Consider the following 8,934-nt stretch of genomic DNA (forward strand, 5'->3'; position numbering starts at 1 on the left):
AGCTTTGGTAAATGTCTTATGTCCCTTTAATACATTAGAGGCAGAATTTTATATATGTCAATTAAGGCAGGTTTATTAATATATCATTATTAGTATGATTATTCAGTGAGTAATTGAGAAAAGTTTATTAAAGTCTCCTACTATCATCTTGGACTTACTCTACTTTTAATTAGGTCAATTTTTGCTTTACTTAACGAGAGAATATGAATTTAAAATTGTCATATCTTTCTGGTAGATTAAATTCTTTTTACTATATTTTTTATTTTTTTAATTTAATTTAATTTATTTTTTTATACAGCAGGTTCTTATTAGTCATCAATTTTATACACATCAGTGTATACATGTCAATCCCAATTGCCCAATTCATCACACCACCATCTCCACCCCCTGCCCCCTTCCCCCCTTGGTGTCCATACATTTGTTCTCTACATCTGTGTATCAACTTCTGCCCTGCAAACCGGTTCATCTGTACCATTTTTCTAGGTTCCACATACATGCGTTAATATATGATATTTGTTTTTCTCTTTCTGACTTACTTCACTCTGTATGACAGTCTCTAGATGCATCCACATCTCAACAAATGACCCAATTTCGTTCCTTTTTATGGCTGAGTAATATTCCATTGTATATATGTACCACATCTTCTTTTTCCATTAGTCTGTTGATGGACATTTAGGTTGCTTCCATGACCTGGCTATTGTAAATACTGCTGCAATGAACATTGGGGTGCATGTGTCTTTTTGAATTATGGTTTTCTCTGGGTATATGCCCAGTAGTGGGGTTGCTGGGTCATATGGTAATTCTATTTTTAGCTTTTTAAGGAACCTCCATACTATTCTCCATAGTGGCTGTATCAATTTACATTCCCACCAACAGTGCAAAACGGTTCCCTTTTCTCCACAGCCTCTCCAGCATTTATTGTTTGTAGATTTTCCGATGATGCCCATTCTAACTGGTGTGAGGTGATACCTCATTGTAGCTTTAGTTTGCATTTCTCTAATAATTAGTGATGTTGAGCAGGTTTTCATGTGCTTCTTGGCCATCTGTATGTCTTCTTTGAAGAAGTGTCTATTTAGGTCTTCTGCCCATTTTTGGATTGGGTTGTTTGTTTTTTTCATATTGAGCTGTATGAGCTGTTTATATATTTTGGAGATTAATCCTTTTTCCATTGATTCATTTGCAAATATTTTCTCCCATTCTGAGGGCTGTCTTTTCATCTTGTTTATGGTTTCCTTTGCTGTGCAAAAGCTTTGAAGTTTCATTAGGTCCCATTTGTTTATTTTTGTTTTTATTTCCATTACTCTAGGAGGTGGATCAAAAAAGATCTTGCTGTGATTTATGTCAAAGAATGTTCTTCCTATGTTTTTCTCTAAGAGTTTTATAGTGTCTGGTCTTACATTTAGGTCTCTAACCCATTTTGAGTTTATTTTTGTGTATGGTGTTAGGGAGTGTTCTAATTTCATTCTTTTACATGTAGCTGTCCAGTTTTCCCAGCACCACTTATTGAAGAGACTCTCTTTTCTCCATTGTATATCCTTGTCTCCTTTGTCATAGATTAGTTGACCATAGATGCGTGGGTTTATCTCTGGGCTTTCTATCTTGTTCCTTGATCTATGTTTCTGTTTTTGTGCCAGTGCCATTTTGTCTTGATTACTGTAGTTTTGTAGTATAGTCTGAAGTCAGGGAGTCTGATTCCTTCAGCTCCGTTTTTTTCCTGCAAGACTCCTTTGGCTATTTGGCGTCTTTTGTGTCTCCATACAAATTGTAAGATTTTTTGTTCTAGGTCCATAAAAAATGCCATTGGTAATTTGATAGGGATTGCATTGAATCTGTAGATTGCTTTGGGTAGTAGAGTCATTTTCACAATGTTGATTCTTCCAATCCAAGAACATGGTATATCTCTCCATCTGTTGGTATCATCTTTAATTACTTTCATCAGTGTCTTATAGTTTTCTGCATACAGGTCTTTTGTCTCCCTAGGTCGGTTTATTCCTAGGTATTTTATTCTTTTTGTTGCAATGTAAATGGGAGTGTTTCCTTAATTTCTCTTTCAGATTTCTCATCATTAGTGTATAGGAATGCAAGAGATTTCTGTGCTTTAATTTTGTATCCTGCAACTTTACCAAATTCATTGATTAGGTCTAGTAGTTTTCTGGTGGCATTTTTAGGATTCTCTATGTATAGTATCATGTCATCTGCAAGCAATGACAGTTTTACTTCTTCTTTTCCAATTTGGTTTCCTTTTATTTGTTTTTCTTCTCTGATTGCCGTGGCTAGGACTTCCAAAACTATGTTGAATAATAGTGGTGAGAGTGGACATCCTTGTCATGTTCCTGATCTTAGAGGAAATGCTTTCAGTTTTTCACCATTGAGAATGATGTTTGCTGTGGGTTTGTTGTATATGGCCTTTATTATGTTGAGGTAGGTTCCCTCTATGCCCACTTTCTGGAGAGTTTTTATCATAAATGGGTGTTGAATTTTGTCGAAAGCTTTTTCTGCATCTATTGAGATGATCATATGGTTTTTATTCTTCAATTTATTAATATAGTGTATCACATTGATTGATTTGAGTATATTGAAGAATCCTTGCATCCCTGGGATAAATCCCAGTTGATCATGGTGTATGATCCTTTTAATGTGCTTTTGGATTCTGTTTGCTAGTATTTTGTTGAGGTTTTTTGCATCTATATTCATTAGTGATATTGGTCTGTAATTTTCTTTTTTTGTAGTATCTTTGTCTGGTTTTGGTATCAGAGTGATGGTGGCCTCATAGAATGAGTTTGGGAGTGTTCCTTCCTCTGCAATTTTTTGGAAGAGTTTGAGAAGGATGGGTGTTAGCTCTTCTCTAAATGTTTGATAGAATTCACCTGTGAAACCATCTGGTCCTAGACTTTTGTTTGTTGGAAGATTTTTAATCACAGGTTTCAATTTCATTACTTGTGATTGGTCTGTTCATATTTTCTGTTTCTTCCCGGCTCAGTCTTGGAAGGTTATACCTTTCTAAGAATTTGTCCATTTCTTCCTGGTTGTCATTTTTGTTGGCATAGAGTTGCTTGTAGTGGTCTCTTAGGATGCTTTGTATTTCTGCGGTGTGTGTTGTAACTTCTCCTTTTTCATTTCTAATTTTATTGATTTGAGTCCTCTCCCTCTTTTTCTTGATGAGTCTGGCTAATGGTTTATCAATTTTGTTTATCTTCTCAAAGAACCAGCTTTTAGTTTTATTGATCTTTGCTATTGTTTTCTTTGTTCCTCTTTCATTTATTTCTGCTCTGATCTTTATGATTTCTTTCCTTCTGCTAACTTTGGTTTTTGTTTGTTCTTCTTTCTCTAGTTCCTTTAAGTGTATGGTGAGATTGTTTTTGAGATTTTTCTTATTTCTTGAGGTAGGCTTGTGTAGCTATAAGCTTCCCTCTTAGAACTGCTTTTGCTGCATCCCATAGGTTTTGGATCGTCATGTTTTCATTGTCATTTGTCTCTACTTATTTTTTGATTTCCTCTTTGATTTCTTTAGTGATCTCTTGGTTATTTAGTAGCATATTGTTTAGCCTCCATGTGTTTGTGTTTTTTTCCCTGTAATTCATTTCTAATCTCATAGTGTCATGGTCAGAAAAGATGCTTGATATGATTTAAATTTTCTTAAATTTACTGAGGCTTGATTTGTGACCCAAGATATGATCTATCCTGGAGAATGTTCCGTGTGCACTTGAGAGGAATGTGTTATCTGCTGTTTTTGGATGGAATGTCCTATAAATATCAATTAAATCTCTGGTCTTTTGTGTCATTTAAAGCTTCTGTTTCCTTATTTATTTTCATTTTGGATGATCTGTCCATTGCTGTAAGTGAGGTGTTAAAGTCCCCCACTATTATTGTGTTACTGTCAATTTCCTCTTTTATAGCTGTTAGCAGTTGCCTTATGTATTGAGGTGCTCCTATGTTGGGTGCATATATATTTATAATTGTTATATCTTCTTCTTGGATTGATCCCTTGATCATTATGTAGTGTCCTTCCTTGTCTCTTGTAACATTCTTTATTTTAAAGTCTATTTTATGTGATATGAGTATTGCTACTCCAGCTTTCTTTTGATTTCCATTTGCATGGAATATCTTTTTCCAACCCCTCATGTTCAGTCTGTATGTGTCCCTAGGTCTGAAGCTGGTCTTTTGTAGACAGCATATATATGGGTCTTGTTTTTGTATCCATTCAACAAGCCTGTGTCTTTTGGTTGGAACGTTTAATCCATTCACGTTTAAAGTAATTATCAACGTGTATGTTCCTATGGCCATTTTCTTAATTGTTTTGGGTTTGTTTTTGTAAGTCCTTTTCTTATCTTGCATTTCCCACTTAGAGAAGTTCTTTTAGCATTTGTTGTAGAGCTGGTTTGGTGGTGCTGAATTCTCTTAGCTTTTGCTTGTCTGTAAAGCTTTTGAGTTCTCCATAGAATCTGAATGGGATCCTTGCTGGGTAGAGTAATCTTGGTTGTAGGTTCTTCCCTTTCATCACTTTAAGTATGTTATGCCACTCCCTTCTGGCTTGTATAGTTTCTGCTGAGAAATCAGCTGTTAAGTTTATGGGAGTTCCCTTGTATGTTATTTGTCGCTTTTCCCTTTCTGCTTTCAATAATTTTTCTTTGTCTTAATTTTTGCCAATTTGATTAGTATGTGTCTTGGCATGTTTCTCCTTGGGTTTATCCTTTATGGGACTCGCTGCGCTTCCTGGACTTGGGTGGCTATTTCCTTTCCCATGTTAAGGAAGTTTTCGACTATAATCTCTTCAAATAATTTCTCGGGTCCTTTCTCTCTCTCTTCTCCTTCTGGACCCCTATAATGCGAATGTTCTTGCGTTTAATGTTGTCCCAGAGGTCTCCTAGGCTCTCTTCATTTCTTTTCATTCTTTTTTCTTTATTCTGTTCTGCAGCAGTGAATTCTACCATTCTGTCTTCCAGGTCACTTATCCATTCTCCTGCCTCAGTTATTCTGCTATTTATTCCTTCTAGTGTAGTTTACATTTCAGTTATTTTATCGTTCATCTCTGTTTGTTTGTTCTTTAATTCTTCTAGGTCTTTGTTAAATGTTTCTTGCATCTTCTCGATCTTTGTCTCCTTTTTTCCCCCAAGGTCCTGGATCATCTTCACTATCATTATTCTGAATTCTTTTTCTGGAAGTTTGCCTATGTCCACTTCATTTAGGTGTTTTTCTTGGGTTTTATCTTGTTCCTTCATCTGGTACCTAGCTGTCTGCCTTTTCATCTTGTCTGTCTTTCTGTGAATGTGGATGTGTGTTCCACAGGCTGCATGATTGTAGTTCTTCTTGCTTCTGCTCTCTGCCCTCTGGTTGATGAGTCAATCTAAGAGGCTTATTTTTTTTTTACTATTTACAAAGTGATTTTATTATAACATAAAGCATACATGCCAACGCGAGATAATGTATCACAAATGTGTTCAGTTTAAAGAATAATAGCAGCTGGCCAGGAGGAGCTGACAGGTGGCCCTGCGGAGGCCAAGGCGTTGGTCCGAGTGCAATGGCAGGGTGCATGGCTGAAGTGAGCTGGAAGGGCTTGGAATGAAGAGCCCGGACCAATTGCTATAGTTTAGCCTGTGAAGCTTATGATTAGAGTCAACAATTTGAAATGGCCAGCTCACCTGTTGCAGTTGTCTCTTCTCCACCAGCTTTCTTAATGTCTGGCTCAGTTTATGAACCTCTTAAAAGCATTAATCTTCCAAGACCTGATAATGAAACTGTAGGATAAATTGGGTCACTAGTACAGAATTGTCAAGTCAACACTGCTGCTATATCGAAGTCCAACCACAGGTCTCTTTCCCACAAAAACATGTGGTGATGATCAGGAGGCCAAGATCCATGACAGTGTATACTGCACTGCTGTGCCCTGGGCTTTGGCTCTTGTATACACTCGCATTGATGATGACAAGGGAAGGACCCATGAGCTGGAGCACTCGGCTATAAAATATATGAGAGGAATTGTCTACTGCTATATGCGTCAGGCTGATGAGGTCCAGCAGTTTAAGCAGGATCCATGCCCGACAACGTCTTCACTCTGTTTTCAATGTACATACAGGGATGAGATTCTCTCCTATGAGGATTATGTTCATCTTCAGATAAATGCAGCATCACTCTATCTCCTTTACCTTGTGGAAATGATTTCCTCAGGACTCCAGGTTATCTGTAACACTGATGAGGTCTCTTTTATTCAGAACCTTGTATTTTGTGTGGAAAGAGTTTACTGTGTGCCTGACTTTGGTGTCTGGGAAAGAGGAAGCAAGTATAATAATGGCAGCACAGAGCTGCATTCGAGCTCTGTTGGCTTAGCAAAAACAGCTGTAGAAGCAATGAATGGATTCAACCTCTTTGGCAACCAGGGCTGTTCTTGGTTGGTTATATTTGTGGATCTTGATGCCCACAATCTCAACTGGCAAACTTTGTGCCCACTGTTACCCAGGGAATCAAGATCTCATAACACAGATATTGCCCTGCTTCCCTGCATCAGTTATCCTACATTTGCCTTGGATGATGAGGTTCTGTTTAGCCAGACACTCGATAAAGTGGTTAGAAAGTTAAAAGGAAAATATGGATTTAAGCGTTTCTTGAGAGATGGGTATAGAACATCATTGGAAGATCCTAATAGACACTACTGCAGACCAGCTGAAATTAAGCTCTTTGATGGCATTGAATGTGAATTTCCCATATTTTTCCTTTACATGATGATTGATGGTGTTTTTAGAGGCAGTCCCAAGCAAGTAAAAGAATATCAGGATCTTCTGACTCCAGTACTTCATCAGACCACAGAAGGTTATCCTGTCATACCAAAGTACTACTATGTTCCAGCTGATTTTGTAGAATATGAAAAAAGAAACCCTGGTAGTCAGAAGCGATTTCCTAGTAACTGTGGCCATGATGGAAAACTATTATTTTGGGGACAAGCCCTTTATGTCATCATGAAACTCCTAGCTGATGAATTAATTAGTCCTAAAGACATGGATCCTGTTCAGCGTTATGTCCCACTACAGAATCAATGTAATGTGAGCATGAGGTTTTCCAGTCAGGGCCCACTGGAAAATGATTTGGTTGTTTATGTAGTGCTTATAGCAGAAAGCCAATGCCTTCAAGATTTCCCTCAACACATATGGTATTCAGACTCAAACTCCTCAACAGGTAGAACCCATTCAGATCTGGGCCCAACAGGAGCTTGTGAAAGCTTATTTCCATCTGGGGGACAATGAAAAATTAGGACTCTGCGGAAGGCCAGATAGGCCCATTGGCTACCTCCATACATCAAAGATTTATTGCATTCTAGGAAAGACTGTGGTTTGTTACCCTATCATCTTTGACCTAAGTGATTTCTAAATGTCTCAAGATGTTTTACTGCTGATAGATGACATAAAGAATGCACTACAGTTTATTAAGCAATACTGGAAAATGCATGGACATCCACTTTTCCTTGTTCTCATCCAGGAAGACAGTATAAGAGGTAGCCGATTCAATCCCGTATTAGATGTGCTGGCAGCTTTTAAGAAAGGAGCGGTTGGAGGAGTCAAAGTTCACGTTGATCGTCTACAGACACTAATATCTGGAGCTATGGTAGAACAACTTCTTATGAATTAGTGACACAGAAGAGCTTCCAGAATTTAAGAGTTTTTTTTTTTTTTTTTTTTTTTTTTTTTTTTTTTTGCGGTACGCGGGCCTCTCACTGTTGTGGCCTCTCCTGTTGTGGAGCACAGGTTCCGGACGCGCAGGCTCAGCAGCCATGGCTCTCGGGCCCAGCCGCTCTGCGGCATGTGGGATCTTCCCGGACCGGGGCACGAACCCGTGTCCCCTGCATCGGCAGGCGGACTCTCAACCACTGCGCCACCAGGGAAGCCCTAAGAGTTTTGAGGAACTAGAAGTTCCCAAACATTCAAAAGTCAAACGACAAAGCAGCACCTCCAATGCTCCTGAACAAGAACAGCAGCCAGATGTTACCATTACTGAATGGAAAAACAAACCCACCCATGAAATTCTTCAAAAACTGAATGACTGTAGTTGTCTGGCTAGCCAAGCCATCCTGCTGGGTATACTGCTCAAAAGAGAAGGACCCAACTTTCTCACAAAGGAAGGTACTGTTTCTGATCACATTGAGAGAGTCTATAGAAGAGCTGGCAGCAAAAAATGTCGGTTGGTGGTGTGCCATACAGCAAGCCTTTTAAGTAAACTAGTGGACAGCCTGGCCCCATCCATTACTAATGCTTTAGTGCAGGGCCAACAGGTAAGTCTGGGTGCCTTTGGACATGAAGAAGAGGTTATCGCTAATCCTTTGTCTCCAAGAGTGATTAAGAAAATCATCTATTACAAGTGTAATACCCATGATGAGAGGGAGGTGGTCATTCAGCAAGAACCGGTCATTCATATTGGCTGGATCATCTCCAATAACCCGGAGTTATTCCGTGCCATGCTGAAAATATGAATTGGCATTGTGTGAGGCAGTGCAGTAAGGCACGTGACCAGGCTCTAGCATCCAGTGGAACTGAATGCAAGTCCTGACCGCCACTCATCATCTCAGTGTCCTGAGGCCAGTGGCTGAACCTCCCTCCTGCTTTTATACCAGCCTCATTGTTTTGTGTGAGATGAAACAAGATAATATGTTTAAAAGGCCTGCCACAACTGAGTAAAGTATAAATGCTTCTTTTCATTTTTTTAAACATATTTTTTATTGTATTGAATACAGGTATCACATAAATATGTTCTAATTGTAAAAGAGTCAACAAAAAACAATAATTGAGCATATAGAGTAACCTAATATGTGGCCAATTTGGGGGATGTTCAAGTGTTTGAAAAGAATATGTAGCCTGTCAGGTGCAAATACATGTGAATGTGTGTGAGTGTGAATAAGTGTTTAGCTTGCTAATTGTATAATTAGATCATCAGTATCTTTACTATTTCTGT

At 38.4% G+C, this 8,934-nt stretch overlaps 1 pseudogene; it reads left to right on the forward strand.

The window, feature by feature from the left end:
- The first annotated feature begins 5,626 nt into the window (after positions 1–5,626).
- On the forward strand, positions 5,627–8,455 carry LOC132480954 (phosphorylase b kinase regulatory subunit beta-like; annotated as a pseudogene).
- Positions 8,456–8,934: the final 479 nt, after the last annotated feature.

This window comes from Mesoplodon densirostris, chromosome 2 (genome assembly GCF_025265405.1).
Source record: "Mesoplodon densirostris isolate mMesDen1 chromosome 2, mMesDen1 primary haplotype, whole genome shotgun sequence".
Lineage (NCBI taxonomy): Eukaryota > Metazoa > Chordata > Mammalia > Artiodactyla > Ziphiidae > Mesoplodon > Mesoplodon densirostris.